Here is a 13,303-nt window from a genome sequence, read left to right on the forward strand (position 1 = left end):
GTATTATTATGCCAGGATTTCAAAAGTCCAGAGTCTAGCATTAATAGAGTTCTGAAAAGCTATCTGAGCAATGATTGCTTACTGTTTGAGACACAAGCTCAAGATTTTAAATTTCTTTTGATTGTCTTCTGAATATAGGCTTATATGCTGTTTAATCCAAATCTATAGTTTTTGTTAGAACTCAAGGATGTGAGTCTATTCCTGCTGTTTTACAGATACCTGTTACCTTCTTTTTATACAATGTGGATTTCAGTACAGACTAATATTGCTAAAACATCTGAAAGTTTTATGTCCTTTTATAAAATGGAGATTCATATAAATTTGGAAAAATGGAGAGAATGATAAAACTTGGATCCACCTCTCACAAAATAAAAGGATTACAGTATTTTTCTCTCTCTCTCCTGGTCTTGAGACCCTTCACCTTCCTTAATTATTGAGACTATGAGTTTGCAATTTCCGAATGAGTAACTTCTGTTCCTAGCTTGTATTTGTTTCGCCAGGTTCTTACTCGGCTGACAAATGCATCCAAGCACCAATTGCTGATACTAACCTGCTCCAAATGACTATGAGTCCTGAACTTGCTGAAACCTGACGTGGACCCATCCAGCCAATGTGATTGCTGTCTATTCAGTCTGTCAATGAATCAGATGCTTCTAAGTTCCTTTTATTGCCTTTGACTAACATTCTAGAATTCCAGGGCCCTGATAACAACGTCTTAAGGTCAGCAGGAAGTAATTACAGAAAAGAATGCATCATCCCTGTTCTCCCCTGGAAGGTTAGATAAAAAGGGAATTTCTCTGTCAATATCACAGGGATTTTGGTCATTGATGCCTTGAATAAATGATAATTCCTATCTGGATGCCATTAAATTAATGATGCTAAAATCTCAATATCAGCTTCTGGAACCAACTCATCTCAAGGATTTGAGATGATGTACTATGCAGGGGCACGGAATTTTGAAAGGACACATGGGAGTCTTAATTAAAAATATAATAATAAAGGGGGAGTTAGGGTTACACCCACAGTCACCATATATATGTTTTATTTTAAATTTTTAAATGTGAATGTCTGTGAATAATCTTCCATGAATAGATTTTGGCATGAAAGCACCACCGTATAAAATTGCTTAGGTCTAATGGGAAGATCCATCTACTGGTTTATAAAGGGGTCCTGACTTTGTTTTGGTATGGGGAGAGGGCATGTGTGTGTCTTTTCACAGGATGAAACTGAAGCTCAATCGGTAGGGTATAGGGAGCAGAGAGATGCTGATCCTGCTGCTGCTGCTGCTGCTGATCCAGAATGGCCAGAGGGAGACCCATTGGGCCTATGTTTCTGAACCACCTAGTTTGCATCCTGCTGTTTAGAAAGGAGATTGTGGTCACAGCCAACAATACACATCTTTTAGACTCAAGGCATTTTGTAAAAAGAAAACTTTACAGCTCACACAAGACCAAAGTCACAGATGTCCAACCAAGGCTACTGAGAAGAAACATGCCAATTCTTCTCTGGCCAGTCCACTAACAATGGATCTGAATCTCAAAGTTGTCATCAGCACTGTGCGCCCTCCCTGTCTGGTCGAGGCTTTGCTCCTATGGCCTTGGACCTTTGTGTTGCCATGGTGAGCGGCTCAGTTCCTTATGCTTCGAGGCTCCATTAGAAGAGTTTTTAGAATAGAAGAGGAAGCATGGAGGAGTTAGGAGGAGGACAGGATTGTTAGAATCAGAACAGTAAAGAGCAGGTCAAGTGAAGAGCACTAGCCTGTCTGTGTGGGGTTATTTAAAAGATTCCCCCACTTTCAATTTTATCCCAACACTTGGGAGGTATTTCTTTCCTTGTTGCTACTTTAAAAATTTCTCTCTCTCTTTCTCTTTCTGGGTAAAATGCACCATACTGGAGCTTTGTGCTTGTTTGCAAAATCGCAGCCGCCTCAAAAAGTTCCCATTAATAATCTTCCGGTGGAGCTCAGAGACTTAAACAGATAAACATCTTCCCCCTCTCTTCCTCTAGCTGTCTGTACCCTCCACCTTCACTTCAGCCTGGTGTCCTCACCCCTCCCCTCCCACCTCCAGTTCATCAGACTCAAGCAGGCACGCCACTGCTGTTTGTCTCTCCAGCCTGGTTTCCTACAGACCTCATCTGACTCTAAAAGTCTCTTTTCCTGACACTAGGGACCTATTTCTTCAGCTCTTTGTCTTCTTATTAAATGCCTAACTACTTTCCAAGTATAGATAAAAAATATGGCCGCAAAATATCTGGTTTGTTGTTGTTGTTGCTTTTTGACTGGTTCTAACTGTCTGAGTTGACAGGTTCTTTCTGTTTTCCTGCCAGCTCAACAAATACTTTTCCTCCTCTTGTTGCCCCTCAGCAGCTGTTTTGGTCTCTACTGAGCCCTGTTTATCTCACGACACACTATAAGGATTCATAAAACTGCCCATCTCCTTGTGTGATGTATTTCTGGCTAAGAGCTTTCCTTTCCATATTACAATAACTTCAAACTTTTATCTTTAAGACTAAATTTAACAGAAATTTAATAAAACATAAGGTTCTATCTTTACCAAGACAACAAACTTAAATCTCAAACTATCAAAATTAAACATGTATAGTTCTAAAACTTTTAAAAAAATGATGCTTAACTTTTAGTATTTCCCACTCTGCAGGCATTTGTTATAATTCCCGGGGTTAAGCTACTGTGAAGAGAACATATCATACTTAAAACACTCAAGCTGGGCAGTGATGGCGCATGCCTTTAATCTCAGCACTCAGGACGCAGAGGCAGGCGGATCTCTGTGAGTTCAAGGCCAGCCTGGTCTACAAGAGCTAGTTCCAGGACAGGAACAGAGAAACCCTGTCTTGAAAAACAAAAACAAACACAAAAACAAAAAAAAAATAAAAACCAAAAACACTCAAGTATCCAAATAAGAAAATGGAGATTTTAGATATTCATACCCCATTATGTTCTAAACCATGCTCTCTAGGTAATAAACTATATAAACAACTCTTAGGACAATATGAGTTCCTTCCTCGGACACTTCTCCACAAACCTTTAGTCAAATAGAAGGATCTCCTCACTGGACACTGGAAAGATCCAGATGTTTTAATAACATCAGATAGAGGGTATGCTTGCATGTTTTCACAGAACACCAAAACACCATTGTGGATTCCAGATTGGCTGATTAAGACCCTCTGCAAACCAGATGTATCCCCAAACTGCCAGCAATGTCAGAAAAGAGAAAGCTCACACCATCACAGCTCTCTCCCTGGAGTGACCCTGAGCACTGCCTCTGAAGGGGGACTCTGAAAGCACACAACCAACTCCTGGACTTCCCCAATGGATGCCTCGTGTCTTCCCTGAAACAGGAGTCTCCTTTCGTCCCTAAAACTTGGATAAAACCTATGCTTAGTCTTACACATTCTTAGACAGCATTGTAAATCAATGGATAACATTTGGCTGGGTCAGTCCCACTTATGTGGCCCTGCCCACACAGTCCCTCACATCTCAGACTCGTTCATACCATTTGTTGGCTGCGAATGATAATCTTAGTCTTCAACTACCTGAACAGTGCAATTATAACTCAACTGACATTCAGGCTTGTGCTATGACCCCGTTCGCCATCTTATATACAGGGGAGACAGGAACTTTAAACATCATTCCAAATGGATCAATTTATGATAACAGCTGTTATCTGACTAACTGCCTTGCCCCTCTACTAATCCCAAAGCCTTCATCCGTCTTCGTCAACCTCCACATGTAATGCTACCTGTTAATCTCTCTTCCATATTTACCCTAGAGCATGCTGCCAGCTCTCTCTACATCCTAAGAGATGCACTGTTGAGCCTACCATTGGTATTACTGCTCTCATAACCATTGTAAGTTCTGTAGCCGCCCCTACTACAGCTCTGGTTCAGCAAATACACACTGCTAACCATGTTAACACCTTGTCTAAGAATGTTTGATCCCTATGGCTCTGGTCACTCAGGAAGGAATTGATCGAGGATTAATAGAACAAATGTTCTAGAAGAAGCCATTCTTTATGGGCAATCAGATCCAGAATATTAAAGTACCTTTGACAACAGCATGTCATGCTGATTTTAAGTGATCTATGTCACTCCTCTACCTTTTAATGCCTCAGAAATGTCTTGGGATCAGGTGCAGGCTCACCTGAGAGGCATCGGGAATAGTTGCCATCTAGGTATAAATACAGGTGCCTTACATTCTCAGATTAGTGCTATCAGCCGCTCCAGACTCCAACTTCCTTCTGTAGAGGACATAGCTAATTATATTGTCAGTTCAGTTAAGAATTTTGTTAGCAATAATTCCTTGTGGAAACTTCTTATTAATTTGGGAATTATAGGGGTGTTGATCGTCTTGCTCTTATCTTTGTTTTAATCTCGGTCATCCTCAAACGCTTAGGATCTGCTCTGCATGTTGCCTAGAGAGAAGTCCACACACTGTTTTTATTAAATGAAAGAAGGGAGTTGCTACGGATCGCAAGATTATGCCACAAGAGCTCAGCACATCCTTCAGGGATTAACTCATCAGAGATGCTTATCTCATGTGGGATGGACCTCATTTAGCAAGGGATGAGGAGTCTCCTCACCAGAGATGCCTTCTCATCAACCTTATCTGCAAGACGATAAGGAATACCACCCTCTGAATGTGGTAAGCTGTCCCCATTGCAGACTTCTTGTATGAAGAGCTCTTTCCCTCAGATTACAGCTTGGGAATTTTTCCCACAGCACTACAGTGTGTTAACCGTCTACCAAACACAATCTTTCCTATGCATTGGTATATTGGCTACCACTCCCCACCCCCCACTAGTACGTCACACACACAATAGTACATGATTCTGGCGAGAAAACAATCATAGTCAATGTCCTTGCTTTCTCAACCTGGTCTTTGTATAAACTTAGAAGTCTGCCCTCCTGCAATTATCTTCCTTGGCAGACAATTGGTCAGTGTTAGGGTCCAGGCAAAGGGACCTCATTTGAGGCATTCACAGATGCCCAAGGACAGGAATTGCAGCATGACTGATGTCGTTGAGTCACAGCTCTCAGAGAGATAGAGAACAAGGCTGTCCTGGATTTACTCAGCGAGCAGATAAGAAAATGCTGCCGTAAGACTGACTTACCTGCTTCTCTTTTTAAACAGATAAGAGAAATTTCAGGAGCGTTTATCAGGAGCTATTTCAGGTCATGACGCAATTACAGCTTACTCTCAAAACTGTTGCTCTCTTCTGTAATGTCACTTGTGCAATAACAGCCATGAATCTCCCAATTACCGTGCATTTTCATACAATGTGTGCATGTAATCTTATGACTGCATCTAAGTCTTATGGTCACACATATCCGTGAAGGGCCAAACAGATGACTTTTCATTTAGCTATATAGTTTTGATATATAGAATACATACTGGGATATGCATCATAGCTAGGTCTATTGTCCCACGAGGACTACAGACACCTGAAAGCCTGCCTTGCTAACTACACATAATTATCTCATTTTCACCTCAGAACAAGTTCAACTAGACTCAAGGCATTTTGTAAAAAGAAAACTTGACAGCTCACACAAGATCAAAGTCACAGATGTCCAACCAAGGCTACTGAGAAGAAACATGCCAATTCTTCTCTTGCCAATCCACTAACAATGTATCTGTGTCTCAAAGTTGTCATCGGCACTGTGCGCCCTCCCTGTCTGGTCGAGGCTTTGCTCCTATGGCCTTGGACCTTTGTGTTGCCATGGTGAGCGGCTCAGCTCCTTATGCTTCAAGGCTCCATTAGGAGAAGAGTTTTTAGAATAGAAGAGGAAGCATGGAGGAGTTAGGAGGAGGACAGGATTATTAGAATCAAAACAGTAAAGAGCACATGAAATGAAGAGCCTGTCTGTGTGGGGTTATTATAGGAATCCTCTCCACCCCTTCCCTCCTGAGAAGCTTCTGGATAGGGCTGGAGCTGGTCTCATAGCCCCTGCAGACTCTGGCTAGTACTCCAGGAGGAGGCAGTCATGACTAGAAGATCTTACTAACTTACATACACCTCAGGATTATGCATTTCACAATTGCTGTCATCCTTAAATCCCTTTGATGCCTTGGCCCCAGGTTATACTTTGAACCATTTAAACAGACACGGGAGACACCAAGACTGGCTCCTTGGGCAGATGGGAGATTAACATAGCAAAGAGATGGCCAGAATTGTTTCTTAAGTACAGCAGTGGTGTTCTTTTCCAGTAGTCGTTAGCCAGAATCATCTTCCCTGCCTGGCAGAATTACGCTTTTCCTGATAAGAGAACAGGGCACTTAATGGCAGACTGGGACTTATAGTGACTGTGACCCTGCGCTGACACCTTGAGCTGCCCCTTGGAGGTATGCTCTTTGCTATGGGGATGGACCCAAGAGCAGGTTGGACTCAGGGCTGTCTCTTTTTGTTATGGGAATGGAGTCTAATGGGAGGTAGATATTGGTGAACTAAGATTAGGTAGCATCCTGCCATCCTAAATCTTGCTTGTGACTTAAAGACTGAAACAAAACTATTAGTGTATCCTTCCGAGCATCAATTCTATCAGTTGCGGTTTCTTTTACAACAGTTCTTTTGGGGCTGTCCATCCTGGTTTCTGAGGTAGGACCTCAATGGCCTGGAACTCACCAGGTAAAGTTGGCTGCCTGGCCACTGTCTCCTTCCCAGCATGGGGATCACAAGGACAAGCTATCATGCCTGGCTTTTTTAAAACCTGGGTTGGGTACAGGGGACAAACTCGGGTCCTCATGCTTACACAGCAAGAACTTCACTAGTGAAGCCATTTCCCTGGCCCCAGCTTCATTTTAAGGATAGTGACTGTAGTAAAACCCTATTGTGAGTTCTCGGGGGTGGTGCCACACTATGTGGACCACACCTATTCACCTGTTAGCATCCCCCACGGAAACAAATCTCCAGGCAATTGATAAAGAGCAAGGATTGGTTTCAGCCAATGGCTTTGGATGTTTTCCACCAAAATTAATAGACTCCATTGGTTGGGCCTATGGTGGGGCAACACAGCAAGGCTCAAATCATTCAGCACTCAACGAAGGCTAAGCCTGGAATCCCACAATAGCCCAGAGGTGCCACACAGCACCAGCAGCCCCAAACCATCCCTAGATCCTCCCTGTTAGTATTTCTGCCACCTTCCAGGGATGGCAAAGCAGGCTAAATCCTGGAAAGACGCTGTGCGTGCCAAGGCTGATGGGCTGACTTAACGTTGGTGAGTATGGCGGGCGGGGTTGGAGGGTTGCAGTTTCAAAGCCTAATTCACAGTGTATTGTGAGGATCTCTAGTCAGCCAAATAGCCGTTCCTTGACCATGTGTGACAGCCCAAACATCATCACAAACAAATTTAAAAAACAAAAAACAAAAAAACAACCAACTTTGGAACTGGAACGTGCTAATGAGGTTCTAGTTCTCACCAAGGGAAGGCGAAGAATGCTGCCAAATGATGACACCTGAGGCCTGGCTGCCTGGCTGTGACCCGCTGCAGAGAACAGCCCACCAATGGATTTCCAAGTTGCCTTGACTTGTGACTTGTGACTTACTTTCTTCTGCTACCATATAACCTCTCAGAACTCCTTCCACGCAGGAACCTGCAACCCAGGGTAACCTAGCTCCATGTTACTGGTTCCGGTCACTCATATTTGGTTTTAGAATAACTCACACCTTCCCTTTGAGATGGAAGCTATGTTTCTATGACAACGAGATTCAAACTCTTACAGGACAGACAGCTCCTTGAAGTGGTTCTTTTAGCCATCCACCATCGTACAGGAACTAAAGTGAAGAACAGTTAAATAAGAAACCTTTGTTCCCACAGCTAGTTAAGAAGCCAGTCTGTCTGAGCTCAAGACTGTGTCATAATTACCCAGGGTGCCTGACGACCTCTCAGGGGCAGAGGCCACTTTGCTCTCACTGGTACCACCCCTGGACCCAGCTTGATGCCAGGCACAGGAGTGCTCAGTTCGTGGCTGGCCCTGTGTGCAGCAAGATGCCAGGGTGTGAGCACCTTTGCTGTGACTAATGGGTTGTCAGCTTCTCTGCTGTGGAGGGGAGGGAAACGCCAGAGCAAAACCCATCTGCCTGAGGGTGACCTGTCCAGCTGCCTTTGACATTCACGGTGTAGATGCAAAGTTGGCATTCAGTGCAAACAGAAGACAACTCTGACCCGAATGACCTAAGAAAGGAATATGAAGCCCAGAAAGAAGGAAATGAAGCATTTTATTATGTGAAATATTTAATCTAATGTAATCAAGATGTGACCTGAGCTGGCTGCTGTAAACAAAGCCAAAGTTTCAATGACTAACTCATCACGCTTTGCAAGGAGACGTGATACTGACTAATATGTGTTGTTGTGGTCTAAAGGCGCCAGGGTACATGCTTCAGACTGGCGTATCTTACTGCTGTGTAATCTCCAGGGATGCTGAGAGGACAGACATCACATGCAAACTTCGGATTTTCTAGAATGTAGATAATACATAAAGAAACACAGAGTGTTTCTGTTTAAGTTAGAAAAGACAAAGACTTGGGGCAGAAATGTTTCAAAATATGCGGTGTGTAAATCTGTGAAAATAATTTTAGAGGTTTTAGTCCAAGCAAAATGTGACTGGACTAACATATGTTTTGTTTTAAGAGTATCCAGTTATGAAGTCATCTTTACGTGAATGGTTAAAATCTATAAGGAGTATTCTTGGAGGCCTTGACAGTACAAATTGACAAATGGTTTTTGTGAGTACTTAGAACCTAATGCCTCAAATCCTGACGGAAAAGATTTCACTTGAGAACTCAAAGGGGAAGCAATAGGATAATGAATCGTGTGGGTGGGAGCAGGTGGCGTCAGAGCTGGGTAGACCCTGTCTCTCAGGAACGGCAGACATCACTGGCCTTTCATCTCACATCCCCACGATAGCCATGACCCATGGAGTTGGCATAAGGATCAAATTCTTCTCTTCACTGAAACATCCAGGGTGAGCACACAGGAACACCCGGTGGGCACTGCTGTTGGTGCTGTAGCTTCTCTGCAGCGGCAGTGTGGCATTGAAAGACACCTTTGGGTAAACAAAGGAATAAAACTTTGGAAGATACGGTCCAGATGAAGTTTAACTGTATCTAAGATTTGTGGGTCATCCTCATGGGAGCACTCACTCAGTCTTTGTGCCTATAACGCCTAGGTTTACTTTTGTTACTTTTCAAAACACAATAGAAAGAACTCTTGGGAGTTGCATTACGAATAAATTGACATAAAAAAATCAATTCCTTCTGCTACTTCTTGGTATACTGAGTGTGTCAAGCCTGCTGTGAAAATGTCTCGTCAGGCAGCCGCTTTGTGACAATGAAGTGGGCTGTGACGTGGATGAGCGCATCACTGACGCTCAAAGCTGCTGCGCATGTTTAACTAGGTAGAGGCTGTCACGTGTGTTCATGCTGCATTCATTCAACGTGTGAGGATGTGGGTATAATTATGCAATGGTGTGGTGCATTTGTTCCACCTTGCCTGCCTAAGGCACCTGATAATAAAAAGCTGAATGGCCAATAGCCAGGCTGGAGAAAGATTAGGTGGGGTTGCCAGGCAGAGAGAATAAGTAAGAGGAGAAACCTAGAAGAACAAGAGAAGAAGGAGGAGATAATGAGGGACATGCTTGGGGCAAGACGTCAGTCAGACGCAGGAAGTAGTGAAAGTAAGTTATACAGAAAGAAAAGGTTAAAAAACCACCTGAGGCTAAAGGTAGATAAAGAGAAATGGGTTAATTAAAGTTAAAAGAGCTAGCCAGAAATGAGCCCAAAGTAGGTCAAGCACTCAAAACTAATAATAAAATTTTATAAAAAATAAAAACTAACCATAAAAAATTTGGGGAGCTGGTTCCTAACCTAAAAGGAAAAGTCTGGTACACAAAGCTTAAAGCATCTAAGTCAAATTAACTAATAAAATTAACCCTTATTAAAGTTCCCACAGGAGAGAATAAAACCTAGTTCAAAAGAGGAAGAGGAAGAAAAGGAAGGAGGAAGAACACGGCGCTCTTAGGTTTTGAGTTCTGTGTTTCTTGACTCAAATCTAACCCAGAGGGCAATGTCTCCATCAAAGAGGGCTGTGCATGCAGGGTTCAGGTGAACTTTGGAAACAAAACCAAACGTGAGACCTGAGCCATTGGGGGAGTGAGCTGAAGGAGGGTGTCAGATTCAGGGGGAGTGGAAACACCTCCAGTTGGTCAGGAAAATATGAAGAAGCAGAAAGACTAGAAAATATGGGGACTGGGCACATTTTGGTTTGGTTGAAGTAAAAACTGGAGCCAGAAGCACAATGGTTTGAACACGGCCTGTCCTCCAGCGATGAACCCGTTCAATTCCCCAAATTTCATGGTATTGACAGTCTAGGTAGAAACATAATTCAGTCACAACATCTGGAGGTGACATCTCAGGTCATGGAGTTCCCATGACTGAATCCTAGTGGCTCTTGGAGAAGGAGAAACACAGATGTCAAATACACATCTGCTTCTTCTCTGATGTGATGCATACGGCTCAACGGGTAGAAAGAGACAAGCCTGTAGCATGCTGCCTAGGCCTTTCCAATCTAGATCATGGCAAAAATAAACCTCTTGTCTCTCTAATCAAGCTCGTTACTGGAATTTTATTATGGCAATTGAAAGTTAGCTAAAACGCAGACGAATTTAGATTCTATAAACACACATTGTAGGTTTTATCAACACACAAGGAAACTAGAGCTATACTGACTGGCATGTTGTAGGTCCATGAGCAGTAGCAGCTTCTAGGACTGCATTAAAAAACCAGAAACACACATCTTTGAACAAAAATTATAATAGCTTGAAATCCAACTTAAACTCAGTATTTTATGATGTTTTACAATATGCATTTTTATTCTTTTCACATAAAACACTTGTTTCTGTAAGCCAGTGATTATTTTGCCTCATCTCAATTAAATGCTGTATTACTTTCCAAGAATTACACAAAAGTTGCCTCTACAAACATATCTCCTCACATGGCCCTTTCCATCTTGACACATTGTCTTCTTAAGAGGACACCATTTGTATTGATGTGAAAGGCACAGGAATCTGGTATGATCTCATCCAGAGGTACACTGTCATATGGTATGATCTCACCTAATTGTATCTATAAGGAAAAGGTAGAATTCTGAAGCAATGCTTGGGCGTGCCTCTTGTCTTCAGTGAGTGAGAACTGACAGTGGAATGATCTTCCCTAGAGCTTCCCCTGCCCACTGTTACCTTCTCAGGGTACCCACATTCATGTCACAACAGTTGTCAAATTCTTACCCAGACTTCACAGGGGCAAGAAGAACACCTGGTCCTTGCAGAGAAAAGACTGCCTTCCTTGCACTAGCAAGCTTAAGAGGAGAGAGATAAGAACTCTCTGGATGTAGTAGTTAAATTTAACAATCAAGTGTTTTTCTCATGGCCATATTTCCTATCACAGGGCAAAAGTGAGTCAGACAGACTGGGGGAAAATGAAATGAAGGTTCTGAGCGACACAGTGATGATCGTAATAGTGAGCACTTCCTGGAGACCTGCTGTGTTCAAGGCAGGGGTCTTAGCATCTGTGTCTGCTCATTGGCTTTGTGCTTGTGCGGAAACCTGTGAGGCTGATACATCATTCCTTACTGACAGGGAACCTGAGGCGTTGAGTGGCTGTCATTCTTAAGTCTCAGTGTGTAGGAGACGAAGGTAAGATCTGGACCCAGGTCTGTGAGTACTGACATTGCATTCCTGTCTACCTCACTGCCTCACATCAGAGAGGGGGAAGTCCTGTCAAAGGCGAACAGATTCAGGCTCAGCTACCAGCTTTCAGTGTTTACTTTTTCTAAACGTTTTGCCATTTCCATAATCTTACGACTGCTAGGTTTTTATAACCTGGGAACAAGTGGGACAAATTGAGTCCCAGCAATGGCATGGCTCAGTGGCATCCATTAAACATGGAGCACAATGAGTAGTGTGAATGGGAGCCATCAGGAGTCTACTGTGAGCACCCCCACATTTGGCATCATCTCTTAGGAAGGCAGGAAGGCAGGAAGGCAGGAAGGAAGGCAGGAAGGAAGGCAGGAAGGAAGGCAGGAAGGAAGGAAGGAAGGAAGGAAGGAAGGAAGGAAGGAAGGAAGGAAAAAAAGAAAGGAGGGAGGAAGGAAAAGGAGGATGGGAGGGAGGGAAGGACTTAAAATTTTTCCAGGTGGGGCTGGAGAGATGGCTCAGTGGTTAAGAGCACTGGTTACTTTTCCAGAGGACCTTGTTTTTCATTCTAGCACCCACATGGTAGCCCACAACTCTCTGTTAATGACACTGTATGGAATAATTCACTGCTGTGAAATAATCCTTTTGTGCACTGTGAAGATTTGTCACTTGGATTGTGTAATAAAAAGCTGACTGGCTGATAGCCAGGCTGGAAGTATAGGTGGACAACCAAACTAAGGACACTGGGGGAAAGAAAGGTAGCTTAGAGGAGTTATGAGAAACTCAGAGAGAAGCAAAGTGGTATGCCATACTGAGAAAAGGTACTGAGTCACATGGCAAAATATACATAAGAAGTATGGGTTAACATAAATATAAGAGTTAGCTAGTAATAAGCCTGAGCTATTGGCCAAACATTTATAATTAATATTAAGCCTCTATGTGGTTATTTGGGAGTGGCTTGCAAGACAGGAAAACTCTGACTATAATTCACAGGGATCTGAAATTTTTTTTTCTTAATGGTCCAGGTGCTATCAAAAGACTTTGTAGGGTGGAAAGTTCATAACTGGACGTTGCCTCAAGGCATGACTTTTCTTACTAGGCTGCTGCCCCTCACATGAAACCTTGCTGAACAGAGGCATTATGTATATTCACAGAATAGGAACATGGATGCAGAAAACATGAGAATGGAAACACTGTAGCACAAGGCCATTTAATAAACAGATGTCAGTCACGCATCCTGACTAGGGTATAAAGATTGACGTAGCTCTGAGGTAATTTCTTGTTTGCACAAATAAAGCTTGCCTGAAAATCAAAGGGCAAAGCTAGCCACTAGCTAACCATAGAGATCTGGAGGTCTGTACAGACAGACAGGAAGTGATAAGACCAGGCGGAGAGAAGAAATGAGAAAGTCCGAGGAAAGAGGAACTCTTTTCGACTCGGAAGCTGAGAGGTAAGGTCGTCGTGGTTTTGCTCCTTTGCCTATCTAATCTCTCAACATTTTCCCCAATATCTGACTCTGGACTTTTATTATTAAGACTATTAGAACGTGTGCTACACAGCTCCCTACTTAGAGACCTGTGACTGTAGACCTCCGTCTCA

The 13,303-nt window shown here is 43.0% G+C and overlaps 1 long non-coding RNA gene across 1 annotated transcript in view; it reads right to left on the bottom strand.

Moving 5' to 3' along the window:
- Positions 1-13,303, bottom strand: part of LOC130889316 (uncharacterized) — a 154,701-nt gene that overhangs the window by 99,552 nt on the left and 41,846 nt on the right. The window lies entirely within an intron of this gene.

The sequence above is a fragment of the Chionomys nivalis genome, chromosome 18 (genome assembly GCF_950005125.1).
Source record: "Chionomys nivalis chromosome 18, mChiNiv1.1, whole genome shotgun sequence".
Taxonomy (NCBI): Eukaryota; Metazoa; Chordata; class Mammalia; order Rodentia; family Cricetidae; genus Chionomys; species Chionomys nivalis.